The 23,510-nt window shown below is 41.3% G+C and overlaps 2 protein-coding genes across 6 annotated transcripts in view; one reads left to right on the top strand and one right to left on the bottom strand.

Moving 5' to 3' along the window:
* The window catches only part of Psme3ip1 (proteasome activator subunit 3 interacting protein 1), a 30,031-nt gene extending 17,560 nt beyond the window's left edge, over window positions 1-12,471 (bottom strand). The window contains exon 1 of one of the 2 annotated variants that reach the window (XM_048355529.1): window positions 12,407-12,471. The gene's annotated coding sequence lies outside the window, so the exon portion shown is untranslated. The other variant, XM_048355528.1, reaches the window with a different exon arrangement.
* Window positions 12,472-12,668: 197 nt separating this feature from the next.
* The window catches only part of Rspry1 (ring finger and SPRY domain containing 1), a 45,166-nt gene continuing 34,324 nt past the window's right edge, over window positions 12,669-23,510 (top strand). Inside the window, exon 1 of one of the 4 annotated variants that reach the window (XM_048355525.1) lies at window positions 12,669-12,831. The gene's annotated coding sequence lies outside the window, so the exon portion shown is untranslated. Of the gene's footprint in view, window positions 12,883-12,905; window positions 13,178-23,510 lie in introns of those variants that run through there. The other 3 variants (XM_048355527.1, XM_048355524.1, XM_048355526.1) reach the window with 3 other exon arrangements.

The following is a 23,510-nucleotide window of genomic DNA, read 5'->3' as shown; positions in this document are numbered from 1 at the left end:
CCTCTCTGACAGGGTGACAGCGACCAAGACACATTGTCTGGGTTTTTTTTTTTTTCTTCTGCCAATCCTGGGGCTTGAACTCAGGGCCTGAGCACTGTCCTTGGCTTCTTGTTGCTCAAAGCTAGCACTCTACCACTTGAGCCACAGTACCACTTCCAACTTTTTCTGTATATGTGGTGCTGAGGAATCGAACCCAGGGCTTCATGTATGCTAGTCAAGCACTCTACCACTAGGCCACATTCCCAGCCCCCAAGACACATTGTCTACATAAATGTACATCTACTTCACACCCTCTTCCCCGGAAAAGGGAAGTAGGTTCTTCCTATACCAGGTCCCGGTGCCCAGAATGCTCACAAAATATTTTTATTCAGTAAAAATAGAAGTGGAAGCTGGGACAACAAATCCAAACATTCAGAACAAGAGAAATTATCTCTGCCTGAATCCTACTAGTATTAAGGTTTTAGTTCATTGTATCAACACTAAGAGAAATTTGTAAAAATTACTCAAGAGAAAACTAAATCAACTTCCAGAAGCTATTGTTTCTAAGGCCCAGTGTGGACATTTCTGATTTAGTAGCACTTAATGTCTCCAGCCAAACTTACTATAAATGCAGAATTATTCCATTTCTATGTCCAAGCCAACAATTCTTCAAATTCTGCAGAACAATCTCTTAGGAAATAAGAACCAACAATTCTCATTTAATGTCCCTGGCAGAGATAATGTCAACTATGTCAGGGCTCTAACAGACAGGACACATACTATGCCCACTTTGCCTCTTTCTGATTCTGTCTGCTGTCTTTTTATACTGTATTAGCTATCTGATTTCCTCTCCTTACCCCTATATCCTGGTCAATAATTCAGAGTATGCCAGGTCCTTCCAGGCCACCTGAAGTAACACTCCATGGGCATCTGAATCTCACGCATATTTTAAAACTTCAAGATGGACCATCACACTCCGTTCTCAGGCAGGAGTTCTTGCTTTGATTGAGCTAAGATCTGTTTCCCTACATATTCCATACATAAATTCAATCTACGGGGTGACACAAATTGGGTGAAATTTTTTCCAACATGACAAGACTTCAGTTGTTTGAAGACAACTCCCACATTCCTCTTAACTGGTTGCTTTTCTGAGCCAAACTTCCCTTGTAGCTTTACTTTTAGAAATGGAGAGAAGTAAGTCTCACAGCAGTGACTTCATCAGACTGTATATATGATTTAAATCTCCCCATTCTCATGTTTTTGTTTTTGTTTTGCCAGTCCTGGGGCTTGAACTCAGGGCTTGGGCTTGGTCTCTGAGCCTCTTCTGTGCTCAAGGCTAGCACTTTACCACGCTCCACCACTCGAGCCACAGTGTCACTTCAGTGTTTTTCTGAAAAGTTTATTGGAGATAAAAAGTCTCACGGACTTTCCTGCCTAGCCTCGCTTCCAACCATGATCAGATCTCAGCCTCCTGAGTAGCTAGGATTAGAGGCATGAGCCACCGGTGCCTGGCTCACCCTCATGAATTTTTAAAAATGAAAGTAATACATATTCTGGGTAAAAAAAAAAAAAATCTTCCAAAAGGGCAAAAGAAAATCTAGAATAGGACTTTGGCTTTGAAATAGAAGCTCTAGAGGAGTAAGAATCTTCCCAGTATTTATGTATCACTTGGAAAAAGACAAACATGGATTCTAAGAAATCTTTCTTACTCTATCTTATCAGCTTTCTCCAATAATAACCAAGAAGTATTCACCTTTGACACAAGTGGAGTGGAAGACAGTCTGCACTATCTTCTTCCACTTACAAGGGCAACAATCACAATTATTTAGTGAAAATAAGAAAAAAAAGTAAAAGTACATTTTAGAGAGAAATTCAAAGATAAGAGCTTTAGAATTTAAACGAGAAACTATTTCCCATCAGCTTTCAAAAATCCCAAAACTACTTCCCAAAAATCCTGTTACAAGGTTAAAACTAATGAATATTTTCTTTTCTCTCTCTCTCTCTCTCTCTCTCTAATACATAGTCCAAGCTGGGTTCAAACTCATGGTTCTCCTGACTCACACTTGTTAAGCGCTGAGTGCTGACATTACATATAGGCCTGTGCGAACATTCCCAGGTCTGAATTTCTATAGTTTAAAAGGGATTTTCTTAAACTGGGTTGTCCATCTCTATTTAGGGGGAGGTAGGGGTGAGACAGGGTCCTGTTATATAGTCCACATTGGCCTCAAACTCACAATTCTCTGCCTCAGTCTCCATCTAGTGGGATTACAGGTGTCCCATCACTCAGTTTATGTACTTTTCAATCTGCATTTCCTTCTGTATGTTCTTTTTTGGTTTTGTTTGTTTGGTTTTTGCCAGCCCTGGGTCTTAAACTCAGAACCTGAGCACTATCCCTGAGCTTCTTTTTGCTTAAGGCTAGCATGCTACCACTTCAGCCACAGTACCACTTTTCTGTTTATGTGGCATTGAGGAATCGAACCTAGGGCTTCATGCATGCTAGGCAAGCACCCTACCACTAAGCCACATTCCCAATTCCCTTCTTTAGGTTCTTATTCCCTAAAAGTCAACTGCTGTTGCTCCCTCTTTGTCTCCAAAGTCACTAAGTGGCTCTATTGACTAACGAATTTGGTTATCTTTCTAAAATAGGGAAAGTCCAAGAAAGAGACAAAAAAATCCCCACCATACTCCTGATTATTCTGGATAACAGTCACAAAAAATATTCTCTAGAAATATTCAGGATTCAAATCTTTCCTATCAATAAACAGCTATGTAAGTAACTTTAATTTTAGACACATTTCAGTATACCTATTCCAATTCAATGACTCCTTAGCAAGTTTCTTTTGTTGCAGTCTCCTTATGAAAAGGGCTACTGGTAATGAGAAAGACTATAAACTGTGCCTGAAATCGAGAGACTTGGATTCAAAACCCAAACAGGTATGCCTCTTACAGTGTGACACTAGCCAATCACTTAAACTTCTCTGAGCCCTGATAAGCCTCATCCTCAGATAGCAAGTACCAGTGTTAATTAAAATAGCACTACATAACATAAAGTTTTTGTGTGGGAAAGCAACATAATTCATGCAATGCACTTAACACTGTTTGGCACAAGTTTTAAGTACTTGAAAGGTTTCCAATTACTACAAAGAACTATACTAAGCTCTGGACAGGCAATGCGGGGGAAGAAATGCTGTCTGCACTCAAGGAACCAGAAAGAGACCAGTGGCATGAATAAACAGAACATTTGAAGTGGGAAAGGTACCACATCAAACCGAGAAGTCAGCAAACAAACACACCTTTAACTTTAACAAAAATAACAAATTATAAACATTCTCTCTCTACAGAATTTGATAATTCAATATTTGCCCTTTCCTTGTTATTTGTTTTACCGGTTTATTAGTAGTTCAATTTAAATAAACTCATCATTGTGCTGAATTTTATTGGTTCAGCACTACACTGTGCTGGATTATATAAATTTAAGAGAAATAAGCTTTAATACATAGTATTCAGGCACTACTTACAGCAGATAGCAGTGTACACAAGTCCCCAAAATGAATAGGACAGTCATAGGTAGCACTGAAGGACACAAACATGACTGGATCCAGTTTCCTAGGTTCAAAACCTGGAAGTGCATACATTTCTTCCTCATACCTCCCCCACTTCCTTATATCCAAGTTGTTTTTTCTACTTCATGATGGCCTCTTTTGAATCCAGAGGTCTCTACTTTCATTAAGGGATGAATCCTTTTTAATTTTTTTTTTAAATGACAGTCCTGGGTCTTGAACTCAGGGCCTGGGTACTGTCCTTGAGCTTTTTTTATTTTGTCAGTCATCGAGGTTGAACTCAGGGCCTGGATGCTGTCCCTGAGCAATTCTGCTCAAGGCAAGCACTCTCTCATGTGGAGCCACAGTTCCATTTCCAGTTTTTGAGTGGTTAATTGGAGATAAGGGCCTCAAGGGGACTTTTCTGCTTGGGCTAGCTTCAAACCATGATCCTCAGATCTCAACTCCTGAGTAGCTAGGATTACAGGAGTTAGCCACCAGTGCCCAGCTGTTCCTGAGCTTTTATTGCTCAAGGCTCATGCTTTATCATTCAACCCAAGCTCTCCTTCCAGCTGTTTTTTGGTAGACAATTGGAAATAGTTTCACAGACTTCCACGCCTGGGCTGGCTTCAAAACACGATCCTCATATCTCAGCCTCCTGAGTAGCTAGCATTATAGACATGTCTGGCTCCCTATTATTTCTTCTTAGCCAAAACTTAGGTTTACATCAGGGCCTTGTTCTTGCTAGGCAAGGTGCTATAATGCTGAGCCATGCCTCTGGACCTTTTTTGCACTCATTTTTATTAGACATGGTCTTGCCCACACCTGAAACTGAATATGTCTACTATTGAATGTTTTCTTGCCATGCTTGGGTGACAGGCCTGTACCACAACATCTAGCTACTCTGTTTAGAGTCAATTTTTTCTGCTCAGGGTGGCCTGGAACCTCATTCCTACCAATCTTAACCTCCCACATAGTTTAGAATGTCCGGCTCATACCCAGCTACTGGGACAGGGTCTCCTGAACTTTTCTTTTGTTGTTGTTGTTGTTGTTTGCCAGTCCTGGAGCTTGGACTCAGGGCCTGAGCACTGTCCCTGGCTTCTTTTTTTTGCTCAAGGCTAGCACTCTACCACTTGAGCCACAGCGCCATTTCTGGCTTTTTCTATGTATGTGGTGCTGAGGAATCGAACCCAAGGCTTCATGTATATGAGGTGAGCATTTTTACCACTAGGCCATATTCCCAGCCCCTCTCCTGAACTTTTCTGCCCATGCTAGCCTCAAAGTTTGATTCCAGCCTTCCAAGTAGCTAGGATTACAAGTGTGAGCTAGTGGTGCCCAGCTCTTCCCTTCCTCTCTAATCCTTTTCTTTTCAGGGCCTCAGTCCTACATACACTACTGCAATCATATTCCATGAGTGTCTTGTTTCTACCCTTCTTTCAATGCATTCTCTCCAGTATCAGCCACGTGATCTTTCTAAAAAGCAAGCTTAATACTGTTACTCCTGTACCAATTCAAGTACCAGATGCAGCCTCCACACACACACACACACACCACTGGCCAAAGTATTATGAGACAAAATTAACCTCAGACAAAAAAAAAAAAATCACTGGGGGCTGGGAATATGGCCTAGTGGCAAGAGTGCTTGCCTCCTACACATGAAGCTCTCGGTTCGATTCCCCAGCACCACATATATGGAAAACGGCCAGAAGGGGCGCTGTGGCTCAAGTGGCAGAGTGTTAGCCTTGAGCAAAAAGAAGCCAGGGACAGTGCTCAGGCCCTGAGTCCAAGGCCCAGGACTGGCAAAAAAAAAAGAAAGAAAGAAAGGAATTCCCTGCCTTTTCACTTTTTTGGCCAGTACTGGGGCTTGGACTCACAGAGAAATTTAAAAAAATCTAAGTTACTAAGAATGGTAGCCATTAAACATAGGTTGTTTGCTCAGTATCACACAGGTAATTCTAGCCAAATACTACACAATTTCTGCAGTAGGAAACAAAGGAACAAAAATTAAATGAGCCGGGCACCAGTGGCCAAAGCCTGTAATCCTAGCTACTCAGGAGCCTGAGATCTAAAGATTGTGGTTCAAAGCCAGCCCGGGCAGGAAAGTCCATGAGACTCTTATCTCCAATTAATCATCAGAAAACCAGAAGTGGTGCTGTGGCTCAAGTGGTAGAGTGCTAGTGTTGAGCTGAAGAGCTCAGGGGTGCCCAGGCCCAGAGTTCGAGCCCCACAACAAACAAAAAAATAAATAAATAAACAAATTAAAAATTAAATGACATCAGGCACTGGTGATTCATGTCTGTAATCCTAGCTACACAGGAGGCTGAGATCTGAAGACCTTGGTTAAAAGCCAGCCCAGGCAGGAAAATCCATGAGATTCTTATCTCCAATGAGCCACCAGAAAACTGAAAGCAGTGCTTATGCTCAAAGTGGTAGAGCACTAATCTTGAGCAAAAGAGCTCAGGATCAGCACAAGGGCCCTCAGTTCAAGTCCCACAATCAACAGAGAAATAAAAAAAAAATTATTACACTTTATTATATACTTTATTATACAATTGGGTCTCTCCTAACTCTTCTAGCTAGAGGTATGGATAAATTGGAAAAGCACTAAGTGCAAGGCCCTGAGTTCAAACCCCACTCAAACATAACTCTTGCTACTGTCCCTTAGCTCACCTCCCTCCTTTTCTCCCATCTCTCCCTCTCTTCTTTCTCTCTTTCACTACTTTAATTTTAGCTGTCTAAAAATACTGGTTAACTAGAAACCAGTGGCTCATTCCTGTCATTCTAGTTACTTAGAAAGACTGAGAGCTGAGGATCTCAGTTCAACAACAGTTCAAAGCAGAAAAGCCTATGACTTTTACCTCCAGCAAAAAACAAAGAAGTGTCGCTCAATTGGCAAAATGCCCATCTTAAGCAAAAAAGCCAGGCAAAGAGTGTTAAGATGTGAAGTTCAAGCACACACACATGCATGCACACACACAAACACATACACACACAATTCTTGCAAAGTGTACAAACTCACTAACTGCAATAAGGATGTGACAAATTCCTACAACCTATCCCTTTTAGAAAAAAAACTAGAAAGTCAGAGTGCATTGATTTCTAATTCCTATTGCTTAACTAAATTGTTCACAAGTCTTTTCTTCCCTTTGGTTTGTTAAAATAATCAATGATAAAACAAAAGCTAAGCAAATGTGAGATCTATAAGGATTAATGCTTCAGAAAATTTACATTAGGAAAACACTTATTTTGTCCTTACTTGGACAAATAAGGAAAAGTCAACTTTCCCTTACATAGCTTTTTTCCCACGATGACTCAAATTTAAATACTAAATTAAATATTACTGTTTCATTTCATTTTGTAGTGCTAAGGAGCAAACCTAGAACCTCTTGCATGCTAGAGGATCTAGCATGGAGCACTCCACTCAGCCCGACATTATTTCTGAAAGAATTAAGTTCTTCAAGTAATGGATTCATGGAAAACCAAAACCATACCAAAATCACTTTGCCTAAACTTAAAAGTTTCAAATTGGCAAAAATAAAGAACATGATGCTAGCATCTGAATCCTAGCAAATCTCTAAAGGCAGAAACACACACACACACACACACACACACACACTTTCAAATTTGTTTGACAGTTAACAAAACAAAGTACCAGGCTTTAAGTTCAGGGCCTCAAGCTTGCTCAGTTTGCATGCTGGGCTGGTGTTCTACCACTTGTGCCACTCACCCAGCATTTTGTGGTTATTTTTGAGATGTAGTCTCTGGACTTTTCTGTTCACTTGATTCTCTGGATCTCAGCCTCCTGAGTAGTTAGGATTACAGGCATGATTCAGTGGCATAGGGTAAACTTCTTATATTTGGGCAAAGTTCTGTTCTTGTATTTCAAGAAAAAGTAACAAACAATGCACTACTGTAACTGGAAACTGTTATATTTAATTTCTGTTCATAGGATGAAATGGGCTCCGTGTCTTATACAACACACTGTACAATTTTTAAAATACAAAACTTAAACTGTTCCCACAAATAATTACTATCCATGAATCAAGAAATTATTCTACTTGGATAGTGCCATGATGCAAGCTTATGAGATCCAGTTTCCTATAGAACTGAATTTTGTGATGGCAGACAACTTAAGTGTTTACATCCTTGGGCCACCATACCCTTCTAATTCTAAAATTAGAGAAATTGTACATGTAAAAATATACCACAAGAATCAGATTACTGGTGTTCTAAAACTCCATGAAGGGTAGCAAAACCAATAGTACAATCCATTTCCTTTTGTCAGTAAATACGTAGTTTACTGCTCTCCAAAGTGGGAACCCTGTTAAGTTACCTTGGATTTCAAAATGCAAGATAACAACTAAGAGTAATTTACCTTCCAGCTAACCCAACTATTCTCAAAAAATAAATAAATAAAATAAAACCCACTACTTTTGGGCCAAAAGACACTTCTACCAAGAAAAAGTAATTCAGACAAGGCTGAATTTTCCTCTAAATAAAGTACAAAATTTCTTCAGAATAAAAACAAATGCAGAGAGTATTTAGTATTTAGTACTAGGCAAAGTAAAGCCAATCTTCTAACAGTAAAGCTTATTTAATATACTATACTTGCAAAAGAAACAAAAAGAATCTAAAATAAGACTAGAGCATAAGCAATTCCATCCATATTTAAGGTGTTCATCATAAAAAGCAATTTGAGCTGGGCACCAGTGGCTCACCTCTGTAATCCTAGTTACTTAGGAGCCTGAGATCTGAGGATTGCAGTTCAAAGCCAGCCCAGACAAGAAAGTCCACAACCGACCAAAAAAAAAAAAGGCATCTTATAGCACATCCTAGACATCACACAATTTAAATACACATATATTTTCTTTCCTTAACTATAAAGAACAATCTTTTCATATATGAATTTAATTTGAATTCATCTATTTGCACTGTAAGACAAAGATAACTAATTTAAATATTGGCTCACTTAGCTGGTCTTGAGTTCCTTATACCTTGAGTTCACATATACCTTTCAGAATATAGGCAATACCTCACTATGAGTGTTTCTAATATTAGTTGTGTATTTTTTGCAAATCGTGACAAAATAAATGCAAAACTATTTCATCTAGGGTTCACACAAAGAAAAGCAGTTCTTCTCAAAGCAAGAGGGAAACCAGACCACGTCTGTTTTAGCACTGCTATTTCCACAGCCAACATGGTACCTCCCTAAGAGATTTTCAAAAGTCCTTTGGTTCTATACTAGTTTGTAATCTGGGCAGCCTTTATAATCCAATCCACACACCAACTCATATCCAACACCCTCAACCAACCATCTTTATCTTTTACCAAAAAAAAAAAAAAAAAAAAAAGCTTTGTATTACACTAGTGAGACTAACCAATGCAGTTATTGCTTTAGTTTAGTTTGTACAGTGCCAGGGCCCAGAGCATCTTAAGCAAGCATTCTACTGATAAGCCTCTCCCCCAACCAGTGGTTAAAAGGTGCAATGCTAGGTATTAAATAAGCACAGTACTCTTAGTAAGAGGAACTTTTCTTTTTAGCAAGATAGTAATTAGCATTAGGTTAGACAAAAGATTAGCATAGCATGTCAGTAATTGAAGGAAAAGTAGAATAAGTTAATGCTGCAAGAGAAGTAGAAGCTAAGGACTTCAAACTGGGAATATGGCCTAGTGGCAAGAGTGCTTACCTCGTACACAAAAAGCCCTGGGTTCGATTCCCCAGCACCACATATATAGAAAATGACCAGAAGTGGCGCTGTGGTTCAAGTGGCAGAGTGCTAGCCTTGAGCAAAAAGAAGTCAGGGACAGTGCTCAGGCCCTGAGTCCAAGGCCCAGGACTGGCAAAAAAAAAAAAAAAAAAATGATTATAGAACAAACCATAAAGAAAGCTGAATGCTGATATCAACTATGACAATGCATATTGAAAAGCAGTGGGAGTTTTATGACGTTTTAACTTAAAAAGTGCTGGAAATCACAAATTTCCCATTCCAAAATCAGAATGAAGGGGGCTGGAGGGGAGAGGTTGCATTTCTGAAAAAAAAATGATTAGGTAATGAAACTAATCCTCTACGTCTCTGCTAAAAAAAAACAAAAACGTAGTAATTAAGAAATAATAGAGTAGAAAAGCTAATAAGATAGTAAAAGAGTATGTACAAAACCTAGAAGGTAAAACGAATTGCAAGAGTCAAGGTGAATTTCATCCTGTGGATTTCTCTGTCTTGAAAACTACTGTTTTGGAGCATAATAAGGCTATATATACAAAACAAGGCCAGGAGCCTAAAGGGCTAAAGACCAGGGGCAGTGGCAGAGCACTTGCCTAGCATTAATTAACAAGGCTCTGGGTGAGATTCCCCAGGGGAGGAAAGGGGGGAGGGATTTAAAACCTAGGAGTCTTTGTTGGGTGTGGAGTATGCTAACCCACCTCCCTTTCATCTCAGTCTGTTACCTCAAAAAATTACACTCTCAGGTAAAGAGAAAATAGGAAAGAAAACTGCCTAACACATATGGTCTATAAAATAATTATGCTTATCACATTTTTAAAAAACCAGACCTTGAAATTGATAGCAAAGAATAAGAAATTATAAAACAGTGACAAGACTAAACAGAACTTGAGGGATAAATTAAATTTTAAATAGCTGAATTTAAGATGTCAGTGGATGAGTTTAATAAGAGAGATTAATGAAGAAATGATGGTCATGCATGGTTGTATTGTTAGTCCTTGAGATGAAGAATAAAAAAAAAAATAGACAGGAAGATCCTGAAGGCTAAACTGGGTTACAGAAAGACTATCTCAAAAGAGACTACAAGGCATAGAAATTACAATGAAAAGGTCTATGTTAAATCAGTAAAGAAGAAACAACAGGGAAGAGGCAGTATAGGAATATAAAGTGGCTGAGAATTTTACACAACTAATGAAAGCCACTAACACACAGAGCCAATAAGTGTAATTCCAAACAGACATGGTTGGAAACATCCCAGTGAAAGCCAGGAAGACAAAACAATCTTTAAAACGCATTGTATACTAAGGAGTGAAATAAAATACATTGAAGAAGTATGTTTTTAAAAGGTAATTAATAGCCAGCCTGGGAAGAAAAAGTCAGTGAGACTCTTATCCCTAATCACACACACACCAAAATGCTGGAAGTGGAGCTGTGGCTCAATTGGTACAGCTCTAGCCTTCAGCAAAAGAAGCTCAGGAACAGGGTTCATGCTCAGGATTGGCACACACAGAAGGGATTAATAGCACAGCAAAGAGGCCAGGAATATGGCTTAGTGAGAGAGTGCTTGCCTAGCATGCATTAAGCCCTGGTGTTTTATTCCTCAGTACCACATAAACAGAAAAAGCCAGAAGTGGCACTACCCTTCAGCAAAAGCAGCTCAAGGACAGTGCCCAGGCCCTGATTCAAGCCCCAGGACTGGCAAAAAAAAAAAAAAAAAGGCTTAATTTATTACACTATTATTGAGCCTATTGCTGAACTGTGCATTTACTTTGTATGTGTGTGCGGGTTCTGGGGCCTGAATTCAGGGCCTTGCCCTATATAGCTCAGCTATGAATTCTGCTAGCTGATTGGAGTTTCCCACACTTTTCTGCCCCAGCTGGCTTCAAATCATGATCCTCCAAGTCTCAGCCTCCTAAGTAGCTAGATTACAGGCTTGAACCATGCACTTAAAATTACTTCTTTTACCAAGTAAGTGGTTTTACATTGCTGAAGCAGCAGCTTGACTCTAACCAAACATTAAGAATTTTAGAAGATAAGAGACTGATAATCAGGAAGAAGTTTGCACATAACTTCCCTTTAGGGTAAAGGGAGTATAGTAAGGAAAGATAAATGAGCATCAGTCTCTACATTCAGACTTCTACAAGAACTTCACATGTCATTTCAGGCTCTGCTTAAAATACAAAAAAGCTGCCTTTGTCTCAATTCCCTGTATCAAAGAAAAGTATCCACACTGATTCAAAGATCTGGGGAAACAGTGCCCTCCAAACCATTTCCTGTAGACACATAAAAAAGCAAACAATATAAAAATAAACATATCATCTCACAGCTGCTACACAAGAAGTCACTGGGAATTCTAACCCGCAGGCTCGCGTTTAGCTTCCAGAATTCCATTCTGGACCCACTCACTTGACCTGTGGGTGGGGACAGGAGACTCTTCATTTAAAATTTAAAGGACATAGAAGAATTTGTTTCCATGTAATGTTTAAGAACTACTGCTATAATCAAACATGTCTTCCAAGGACACCAATTCTCAAACGAGATCTTCTCAACTCCTTCGTTCTCTAAGTGTTGCGAAAACCGGACACACTGGCTTGGTTTTCTAGTCAAAGAAAATGTAATTAAGCAGAGCAACTGGAACGTACTACCTAATAAACGTGTTGCTCATTTTGCAATTACATTCTGGGATTCAACCAAGTCCAACCAGGCGTCCCCATCTCTCTTGATTAGACCTCAGTTGGCCATGATGGCCCGGCCTAGTCCAAGAGTGGAGAAAAACGAGGAGGACACCTCCCACCACCACGACCCGAAGCCTTCCCGCGGGCTCCGGCGGCGGCGCTCACGCCGGGTCCCAGAAACTCTCAGGACACGAAGGAGTGCGTGGACGGAAAACAGGCCTGGCCCTAGCCCTAACACCGGCCACAGTTCATCTCCTCAGCGAACAAGCCCACGTTTCGCCGTCGGTCCGGGACCCAGGCCGCACTCACCTACTAGAGCGCGGGAGGCGGGAGTCCCTCACCTTGCTGGCGCCCACCCCGAACAGCCACTCACTCTTAAAAAAAAAAAAAAAAAAAAGGAAACAAAGAAAGAAAAGAGAAGACGAAAGGTGGGAAAAGAAGAGAGCTTTTGCTTTAGTATTTCTTTTGACCCTTAGGGCTTCCTGTTCCTCACCGCCACAACAAGGTTCCACCCCGCTTCCGGCGGCGTAACCCAATCCACAGCTCGCTTCTACTCCGAGAGCGCGATGGAAATCCGGTGCCCCCAAACCGAGCCGGAGAAACTTGATTGGGCCATTCGCCTTTCAGCCAGGATAATTGGCCAGTTCACGCCTGGGGGGCGGGCCGGTCCGCAGTGTCACGTGACACGATTCTTGCACGATGATTGGCTGGAAAGGGAGGGAGGGCTTGCCACAGAGGAATGGGCGTTTCCTAGGGGACTGAGGGAGGGCCGGGGCGGTACGAAGCGGGGGTGGGCCCTGCGCGTAATGGCAGCGCCGTGGCCTCGCGTCCATCTTTACCGCTCTCTTGGACCTGTCACAAAGGAGTTGCACTGCTGCCGCTGTCCCCTCCCTCCGGTGGGCCCGGGAGCTAGAGAAAGTCAGTGCCGCAGCCAGACCGCGCTGCTGTGGGGAGCCCTGTGGAGACGCGGTAGGGGGGGAAGCCCGAGGGCTCGGGGCGTCCGTGCGGGAGGGGAACAGCCGCTGGAACCGGGGGCGGAGAGACCGGACTGGGCCCCTGGCGGGCTCCTGGACGGGGCCTGGCAGCGGGCGGCGCCGGGCCGAGCCCGGGAAATCGCCGGGAGGCTCTCCCCCGCGGCCCGCGCCGAAGGTGTCTGAAGAGCTTCCTGGAAGAGGGTGTTCCCCACACTCTGGGGGGGATCTTGACTGGAGGAGGAGGTTCTTGGGGTCACCCTTCTGAGGCGGCTTCGGCTAACGGGGCTCAGGTGAGAGGCAGGTATCTCCGGGAGGCTCCCCCTGATGGAGAGGTGCTTCTTGGGGATGCCCGGGACGGAAGGGGTCGATGGGAGAACGCTTCGGGAAGGCGTCCCTTTGTGGAGTGGACGGCTTGGGCGGCCGACGGACTTGCCCCTCCGGGAGAGGTAGAAATGGCTCGAGGGTCGGGAGACGTCACCCCGAGAGGAGCAGAAGGGTGGGAGCCAGACCTAGCGGATTCTCCTGCCCCGGAGGCCGGGGCTCAAATACTGTATCGGATCGCCTTGCGGAGAGGAGATTTGGGGCGGTTGTGGGAAGAGGCCAGCCCCATCCACTGGGAAGCCCGAGTGGGAGGACAGCGAAAGGAAATGAGAATGGCCAGGTCCTTTCCTCTCTCTCTGGAGACCAACCTGGTGTCCCAGACACAGGATTCAGCTGCTTCTGGGCTTAGGGCCAGGGCGGGGCGGGGGCCGGCCATCCCACCAACAAACATCCTTACTTGCCTCGAGGCTAGACATTTGGCCCTGCCTGTTGCCTCAATTTCCCACCTTTTAGAGAACGAGAGGGCAGGGCTGATCCTCTGAGACTCTGAGCTCCCGCGCGGTCTAGCCGTCTGCAGTTGCTCCCCCTGGAGTGGTGTACTTTGAACTTTTAAAGGTTGGAAGTTGTCTATGACTGATGGAGTCTACTCCCGCAGTTTTCCCGAGCGCCTCACCTGCCATCGGCTGTTCTTAACCCCCTTGACTTCTTTCTATAACATAGCTAACGTGGTGCGTGGAAGAACAAACTGCAGTCTGTAGTGGTGTGAAAGTAAGATGTTGTAATTGTATTGCCAAATGGGCATGCTGTTGAGGAATTGGAATGAAAGCACTGAACTCTTAAGGCATTATGTGTTAGGTTTTTAAAGTAGGTAGCCGGTAAAGGAGAACACCATGGGGTATTCAGGCTGGAGAGAAAAGTTTATTGCCGAGATGATGCCTGGCCCGAGGGAAGGGGCGACCCCCATCCCGCCCTGCCTTATCTAGGGCAGGGGCTGGGGGATGTATTCTGGTAGATTCGGAGGTGACCTCACCGAAGGGGGAGGTAACTGCCTCTAGGTATGCCAGTTACCTAGGCAACTGGGTGGAGCCTTAACTAGGTGGGGGGCATCTGCACGGAGCCCTGGGGGCTGACCTTACCTTATGCAGATGAAAGAGATTAGCAATACTACTACAGTCGTTGGTCACCTGTAGAACACTGGGAACCATACCGGACTGAATATTTAAAGATTTGCAGTTTGTTAGGTCTTTTTACAGTCTAAACAGGGATTCAACCCCTGCTCCCATGGGGTTCAGGGATTTCCAGTTTTTCTTTTCTTGCATTTTAATTTGCTTTGAACTTGTGATTATGCTGGTAGGGAGTAAATACTATATTTTAATCTTTTTCCTTAAGTTTTCCTCAGCTGAATTTTCCTTCAAGTAATTTGATCTCAATATTCTAAGCGTGCACACATGCACACGCATGCACACACACATCCATACATCCATTCATGTCTTTTGAATTATCACCAGGTAGTGAATATCATGGTTGTGATTTGTAAGTGAGATGGACTTCTTCCCTCTATGAGTGTATTCCTTGTGTTCTTGCCCTAGAATAGGTGCTTTTAAATTTCTCCACTCCAAGGGTTCTCTTAATTGTTCCCCTCACATAGCAGTTTGCATTTACTGAGGTGAACATCTGTCTTTGCAAACTCCTCCTATTATCAGATTACAAAGTATATTTCTGCTATTCCACTCTCTTTAGTGACATTTGTTAGAGTTGGTTTTCTCAAGATTGGGAAATTTCAGGTGAATTTTTAAAAACACTAATCTGAATTTCTTGTTTTTCTACTCTTATAGTCTATGGATCCTTTTTTTTTTTTTATTACAGTGGTGATTTTGTCAGCTTCCTTATTTCCCAGGATACAATATGCTGACCTATTACTTAATGTCTGTGTCCTGCTTTTTGCGTTTTTACAAGTCCTTCATTTTTTTCTGTACTCAATGATATTTTTTTTTTTTTGACCAGTCCTGGGGCTTAAACTCAGGGCCTGAGTACTGTCCCTGGCTTCTTTTTGCTCAAGGCTAACACTCTGCCACTTTAGCCACAGTATCACTCTGGCCTTTAATATAGATGTGGCGCTGAGGAATCGAACCCTGGGCTTTCATGTATACAAGGCAAGCAGTCTTGCCACTTAGGCCATGTTCCTAGCCTCTCAATGATACTTTTAAGCTGTTGATTATAGCATAAATGTTTCCAGCATAATATGTCGACTTTTTCTGCTGTGTCAGCAAAATAACCTCAATTAGCAAGATTCCAGGGAAAAGAAAAACTTAAGTGTTTTGTCTAATAATGTTTTATTCTGTAGAGAATAGGGAAGAAAACAACAGTCCTGAAGTGTTTTAAGAAGAGTTTTAACAAGCTAAATTGTAGTATATTCCTGAAGTACATTTTCAGCAATCTATTTCAACTCTTAGCTTCATTTAGCCTATCAAGGATTGGAGTGGGAAATCACTTTGCATTTTTGAAAATACCACTTTCTGACACCGTAGAATCTGTATAGCTTGGAAAAATTATTAGGAATTCTCAAAGATGATCATCTGTGTTTTGGAGTGGCATCCTTGTAAAGTAGAATGTAAACTTTGCAGGGAATCTAAAAGTGGAAGTCAATAGGCACCACAAGTGAGAATCACAGTGGAACCAGGGATCTAGTTGAAGAGTTACTTGGGAACAGTAAGCTGTGGATTTTGTTTCTCTTCAAGGTTTTGGCATTTTCAAGGCATTTGACATTAAATTTTGGTAGTTTTATTCTAGTATTTAAATTATAAAAATTGAAAAACAGAATAGTCAGGAAATAGTTGATTCCAAAACTTGGACCATAGCCATTAGGAGAAAACTTTTACAACTTCTACAGCTTTTAAAGTACAAAAGAATTATTATTTTCCTTTTTTTTGTTGTTTGTTGCTGGGATTGAAATCAGGGCCTGAGTACTGTTCCTGAGCCTCTTTGTGCTCAAGGCTCGAGCTCTACCACTTGAGCCACAGCACCACTTCTAGTTTTTGAGTGGTCAATTGGAGGTAATAAGAGTCTCATGAGGTGGGGCTGGAGATAAGACCTAGTGGGCCCTGGGTTCAGTTCCCCGGCACCACATATGCAGAAAATGGCCAGAAGTGGCACTGTGGCTCAAGTGGCAGAGTACTATCCTTGAGCAAAAAGAAGCCAAGGACAGTGCTCAGGCCCTGAGTCCAAGCCCCAGGACTGGCCAGGAAAAAAAAAAAAAAAGGTCTCATGGGGACGTTTCTGCCTGGGCTGGCTTTGAACCACAGTCCTCAGACCTTAGCCCCCTGAGTAGCTAAGGATTATTACAGGCATTAGCCACTGGCACCCAGCTACACTAACTATTCTTTCAGCTAGAAGGAAGGCATCTTGAAATAGTTTTCCTGTCAACAAATGTGTTATATTCTTCTCTCTTTATCCATCCTAAAAGGTGAGATGGTTGCTGGTTTTATATGTAAAAGTGGTAACTGCAGATAAATATGTGATATATACAAGGTTAAGGCAGGTATAGTTACCTTGTAAATACTGTAGGCTCTTAGAGAATATTCCCTTTTCCCTGTTTCTAAGCTTTAGGAGAACTAAGTGATTTTGGAAATAGCAAGAAATGGATGCACCTCTTTAAGTTTGTTAAGGATTGAATTCAGTATGTAGCTTTCTTAACTACTTGAAATTGCAGTTTTCCAATAATTTTGTGGATCCTATATACCTCAAATAGAAAGTTTGAATTCCTTACTCAACAAGTATATTATTACCTCATAATTTAACCCCTAGTTTCAGGGTTAGTTTTTTCCTGCCTCTTCTGTCTCCTGAAGAATCAAGTTTCATCTGCTTTGTTCCCTTAATGCAGTGATTCTCAAAATATGGCTTCCACTCCCACCCCTCCTCGTGAGAAATATAGCTCCTTTTTTTTCTTAGCTGCTTATTGCTTCATAGGTGTTCATATGCACATATGAATTATTACAGACACACATTGTTCATTATCCCAAACTAGTGATTAGAACAGTCATTTTCTTTCCCCAAACACTTATTTTAGGAAACTTGGCACGAGGTTGTACAGAATGGGAATTCCTGAAATATTAAGGATGGGTGCTTAGTTTAGGGTCCATCATCCATACTGTTTTAAGATAATCTTGGTTTTCCATTCTGATTCATCATATTGTCCTTGGTTATTTTGTTTTTGTTTGTTTTTATTAAGATTTTGGCTATTTAACTTCAGCTTTGTTTCAGTTTGATTTATGAGCTTTTGACAAATCTTTCATTATGTGAATGGGGATATTTTTGCCAGGATGGTTTGTAAATTAAGAAGTGAATGTGTTGTGATGCAAAAAGAAGTCCTCTACGTCTCTTTTATTGATGCTAATGTATATAGTCATCAAAAAAACTTGCTTATTCTGAGAAACTTTAGTGTTACTCAGTCCTTTAATCCCTGAAAAGTTGGTTGGGGCTAGAGGTCTCCTACTGTGCTTCTTGTATTGATCTCCAGGCTTTGGTTTGGGAGTTGTGTTATCCATTGCTTCCCTCTTCCCCAACCCCCAGCTCCCTTTGCCAAGAGCCTGGCGCCTGCTATATCAGCATTATATGTATATAAATCTTTTTTTAATCAAATGGTAACATCTCAGGTGTTTTAAGTGGTAAATATTTTGGGGACACTTTTCTATGTCTACAGATTTTAGAGTAAATTCACTTAAAATGTTTTATTGACTACTCTTAGGTCTTAACAGGTACTCAGTAGAGTATACGCTTGGACTTTTTAGAACATTTAAAGCAAATCATGTTTGCTCTTTGTCAGTAGAAAAATCTTTTTCCTTCACGTTTTCCTGAATTTGTATAACACTACTATATGACTTTGTGTTATTTGATCTCCTGGGGGAGGAAAACTCAAATAGCATGGAACATTACATTTGTTTTTCTCCCGACTGCAGCTGTCATTAACGCTTACCTCAGTTCTTCCTTGGATGTCCTTTTTGGGTCCAAGGCAGATTTTTTAATCCTAGAGACTTTACCAGGGAGTATTTACTCCTCTCCCCACCCCACACCCCACCCCTGTTATTTGTTTCTGGAAATTCTTTGTTTTATCCCAGGCCTAAATTTTATTTCATTTTATTTTTTTAATTGTTGGCAGGGGCTGGGAATATGGCCCAGTGGTAGAATGCTTGCCTAGAATACATGAAGCCCTGGGTTCGATTCCTCAGCACCACATATATAGAAAAAGCAGAAAGTAGTGCTGTGGCTCAAGTGGTAGAGTGCTAGCCTTGAGCAAAAAGAAGCTAGGGACAGTGTCAGGCACTGAGTTCAAGCCCCAACCCCCCCCCCAAAAAAAAAATTGTTGGCAGTACTGGAATTTTCAAGTCAGGGTCTTGTGTTAGCTAGGCAAGCACTCTACTACCATGGCACAATTCCCAACCCTAAATGTTACTTTTTCACAACATGTTTTGAATGGTAAGTTCTTTCTCCTCTGTACTGTTTCAGGTAAAGAACGTGTTCTGCCACACTTTTGTTTTTGACCACGGCTACAATTTAAAGGCTCTCAGGGAAGCTTTTTTTTTCCCCCCTTAGAAAAATGAAGGTAGGGTGCTGGAGTTTGAACTCAGGGCCTCAGGGCCTTGTGTTTGTTGAGTAGGCATCCTACACTTTGACTGTACCTCCAGTCCCAAAGGTTTATTTTCTTATTTTTTGGCCAGTCCTGGGGCTTGAACTCAGGGCCTGAGAGCACTGTTCCTGGCTTCTTTTTACTCAAGGTTAGCACTCTGCCACTTGAGCCACAACACTGCTTCTGACCTTTTCTATATATGTGGTACTAAGGAATAGAACCCAGGGCTTCATGTATGCAAGGCAAGCACTTTACCACTAGGCCATATTCCCAGCCCCCAAAGGTATATTTTCTTTTCTTTTTGTATTGTTGCTTTTAATTTTAATAAAATAGGTAATTTCCTGTGGGTAGATTTTTTTTTCATAGAATGCTTTAAACATGAATGCAATAGAATCCATAATGAACAAAATAAACATGCAGAGTCAGTGCAAGTGCTGGCCAAGCCCCATGAAATCCTAAGGAAAAAGGCAGAATACTTATCAAGTAGGTCTGATATTGACTCCATAACCATTTTTACACTGGGAGCTGTCACTAAGGTTATTCCTGGAATTAAGAACAAGGACTTAGAAGGGGAGTAGGTTCTGTCCTAGTGTTATGTCCTGTTGCCTGCTGATGCTTGCTTTCTTGATGTTCCCAAAAGTATATTTTCTTAAACCAACTTCATTGAGTAAAAAAAGTATCAGAATCCTCTTGTGCTTCTCCTAAACTTCATGAAGGTTACAATTCAGGGAATAATAGTATCATATGTAATTTAAACCTCCTGGGCTCAGTGTTATAGCAAATAGGTCATTTTGAACACCAGGTACATGGCTACCTTCCTTTTGTGTATGGTGTGTGTGTGTGTGTGTGTGTGTGTGTGTGTGTGTGTGTGTGTGTGTGTGTGTGTGAAATTCTATCCTCACTGTATTCCAGAGGGATTGGTTCCAGAGCTGCACATACCACAGCCTACAGTGCTTAAATCCCTTAGGTAAAATGGTGCAGTATTTGTATATAATCTGTGTACATTTCCCCTCTTCTTTACACTATGTCCAAATTACTAATACTAATGAAATGAAAATGCTGTATAAATAATTGTTAACTCTGTTTTTTGGTTTTTGGTTTTTGGGGGTTTTTTTTTGCTGGTCCTAGGGTTTGAACTCTCAGCTTGGGCTCTGTCCCTGAGCTTCTTTTATAAAAGGCTAATGCTCTACCACTTGAGCCACAGAGCCACCTCTGGCCTTTTCTGAGTAGTTTTTTGGAGATAAGAGTCTCACAGGCTTTCCTGCCCAGGCCAGCTTCGAACCACTATCCTCAGATCTCAGCCTCCTAAGTAGCTAGGATTATAGTTATAAGCCACTGGTGCCTGCCTTATACTTTTTTTTTTTTTTTTTGCCAGTCCTGGGGCTTGAACTCAGGGCCAGAGCACTGTCCCTGGCTTCTTTTTGCTCACGGCTAGCTAGCACTCTGCCACTTGAGCCACAGCACCACTTTTGGCTTTTTCTATATATGTGGTACTGAGGTATCGAACTCAGGGTTTCATGTGAGGCAAGCACTCTACCACTAGGCCATATTTCCAGCCCCTATACTGTATTTTTTAAAGAGAATAATGATTAAAAAATAAGTTACTAGGCCATATTCCCAGCCCCACACAGTTCTTTTTTTTTTTATTATTATTATCTTTATGTAGGGCTGGGAAGGTGGCTTAGTGGTAGAGTGCTTACCTAGCATGTATGAAACCCTGGGTTCGATTCCTTGGTACCCACATAAACAGAAAAAAAGCCAGAAGTGGTGCTGTGCCGCAAGTGGTAGAGTGCTAGCCTTGAGCAACAGAAGCTCGGGACAAAACCCAGACCATGAGTTCAAGCCCCAAGACTGGCAAAAAAAAAAAATAAGAAAAAAGTTATCTTTAGGTATTTGTACAAAAAGTTTCAGTTTTGGGGGGTTTCTTTCAGATTTTTTTTTTTTTTTTTTTTGGCCAGTCCTGGGTCTTGGACTCAGGGCCTGAGCACTGTCCCTGGCTTCCTTTTGCTCAAGGCTAGCCCTCTGCCACTTGAGCCACAGCACCACTTCTGGCCATTTTCTGTATATGTGGTGCTGGGGAATCGAACCCAGGGCCTCATGTATACGAGGCAAGCTCTCTTGCCATTAGGCCATATCCCCAGCCCATCTTTCAGATATTTTTAATTATAGCTAGTGAACCTGTGAATTCAGAACCTGTGGATATGGAGGCTGACTGTATTTCATTCAGTCTTTCCCTTCTGTCTTCCTCCAACAAAATGTCAGATTCTTTAGAGCCAATATACAGAAACAACTAAAACATCTATTTCAAATGTACTCTTGGAAAAAGTCTGTATTTCCTATTGACATATTACAGTATCAGATAATCATTCCTCTTCCATGTTTTCCTCCTTCTAAATTTAATCTTCAATAAGGAAATTATGGTCTTTGGGGTGTCCTGCTAGGTAATTTTAAAGCAGATTTGTTTCTGGATAAGTTACCTAACTTCATGAGGTTTGAAGATACAGATGTAGGCATTTGAGAAAATTCAGAATATGTAAGCTTTAAGATTTGCACATTTCACTAGAGGTAAATTTGAATCATTGAGGTGTAGCTAATGATATGCATGCTGAATTATTTAGGGAAAGCACACTAAAGCCAGTAGTTTACATTGAAATGCAGTGAAAATTATATGAATTGATAATGGTATAGAGATGACTAGATACAATAAAATAAGCAGATATAATAAAATATTAATGGCAGGCTCTAGGTGACACTGTTTACAGTGAATTTTAATTTAACTTTACTGTGTAATTGAAATTGTTCATAATAAAGTAGTGATGAGGCAGTAAATACAACACCAGAAGCTATTGTAACACACTCACTGTCTTAAGGGAAAATCTGAAGACATTTTCCAGAGAAATAATATATGGTTGCTACCCGTGTTGTTTGGTTTCACCTTGGGTGGAGTGGAGATACAGATTGGGAAAAAGTACTGCATCCTTTAATGCTATTTGGGATGAGGAGGTGAAGATTACAGAAGTGGTAATTTTGTGCCTACTGTCTGGTTTCTCTTCCTTATGATTACTCAGTGAAGCTGCTTCTCCCTTCTTGAAAACATAATCCTGAAGTCTTTTTCTCATGGAAAAGAAAGTTTTCTGTGTAACTGATGTGCTTAATAACCAAATGCAAGCAAATATTTGAAGAGATGATTCACTGATTCCTGGACCATTTGTTGGAGAGGGTTAGACCAACTGGCCGGATGCCTGTGTGGTTAGCTAGCTGTGAGGGTAGAAGCCTGTGTTTTATACTGACAGCAAGTACCAGAACATCACTGCTTTAACAGAAATTCACCGAGACTCTTTTAAGTTTGATTTATTATTTATGTCAGAGGAGTTTTGAAATGTAGAAAAATCTAATAAATTACAAACAATATAGAAATGAATAAAATATTTTATTTAAAAGGAAGGAATTGGGGGTGTGGCTCCATGGTAAAATATTTTCCTAGCATGCATGAGGCCTTGAGTTTGAGTCCCAGCACTCTCCCTCCCCCCAAAAAAGTAAAAACCAGAACAAAATAATAATGACAAGTAAGGTGACTCAAACTTGTAATTCTAGCTGCTTGGAAGATGGGAATTGAGGTATCACAGTTTGAAGACAGCTGGGCCATAAAAATTCACAACTCCATCTTACTTGATACCTGGGTGCAGGCTTCTTATCCCAACTACAAGGAAAGCACAATGGCTAGATGCAGTGGCACACACCTCATCCCCGGTGACACAGGGAAGCACACACAGGAGGATCTCAGCTGAGGCTAATCTGGACATAAATTGAGATCCTGCCTCAAAAATAACCAAGGCAGAAAGGTGCTGGGAACATGGCTTACACGGTAGACCTCCACAGCATGAGGCCTTAACTTCAATCCCTAATACCATCAAGTAATAATGATAATGATTTACACAAGTTTATTACTATTATTATTTCAGTGGTACTGGAGTTTGAATTTATGGCCTCATGCTTGCTAGACAGGCACTCTACTACTTGAGCCAAGTCTCCAGCCCTAATAATGCTATACTTAAAAATAATGTATGTGTAAAGGAAATGTTTAATTGTAATTATGATCTTGCAGCAAAATGGTTATCAAGAATCTAATGGTTTGGGCTGTGAATGTGGCCTAGCAGTACAATGCTTGCCTAGCCTGCATGAAGCCCTGGGTTCGATTCCTCAGCACCACATACACAGAAAAGGCTGGAAGTGGTGCTGTGTGGCTCCAGTTGTGGTAGAGTGCTAACGCTGAGCAAGAAGAAGCTCAGAGACAGGCTCAGACCCCTGAGTTCAAGCACCAGGACTGGCAAAAAAAAAAAAAAAAGTCTAGTGGTTTTGAAAGTTTTACTATTTAGATAGTCCACTAAACATGAGTGATAAAAATTGTCATTAAATCCATTGATGATTGTCTTAACCATAGATTTATACCTGAGACATTTACATAATTGTGTATATTTAAATTATGTCAATAGCTTTTTTTCCTCTCAAAATTGACTTTGGTGAGCCATTGCTGAATAGTCTTCAGAGTTAGTGAAGTATATAGGTGTTACATAATCCCTTCCTACTGATTCCATTCAATCTTCCAACCCTGGATAATACTATCTATAAGAAGGCTACAGCTGCACCAATGGCTCACACGTGTAATCCTAGCTACTCAG

This window comes from Perognathus longimembris, chromosome 10 (genome assembly GCF_023159225.1).
Source record: "Perognathus longimembris pacificus isolate PPM17 chromosome 10, ASM2315922v1, whole genome shotgun sequence".
Lineage (NCBI taxonomy): Eukaryota > Metazoa > Chordata > Mammalia > Rodentia > Heteromyidae > Perognathus > Perognathus longimembris.
The sequence above is the reverse complement of the archived record's forward strand: the minus strand, read 5'-3'. Positions and strand labels throughout refer to the sequence as shown.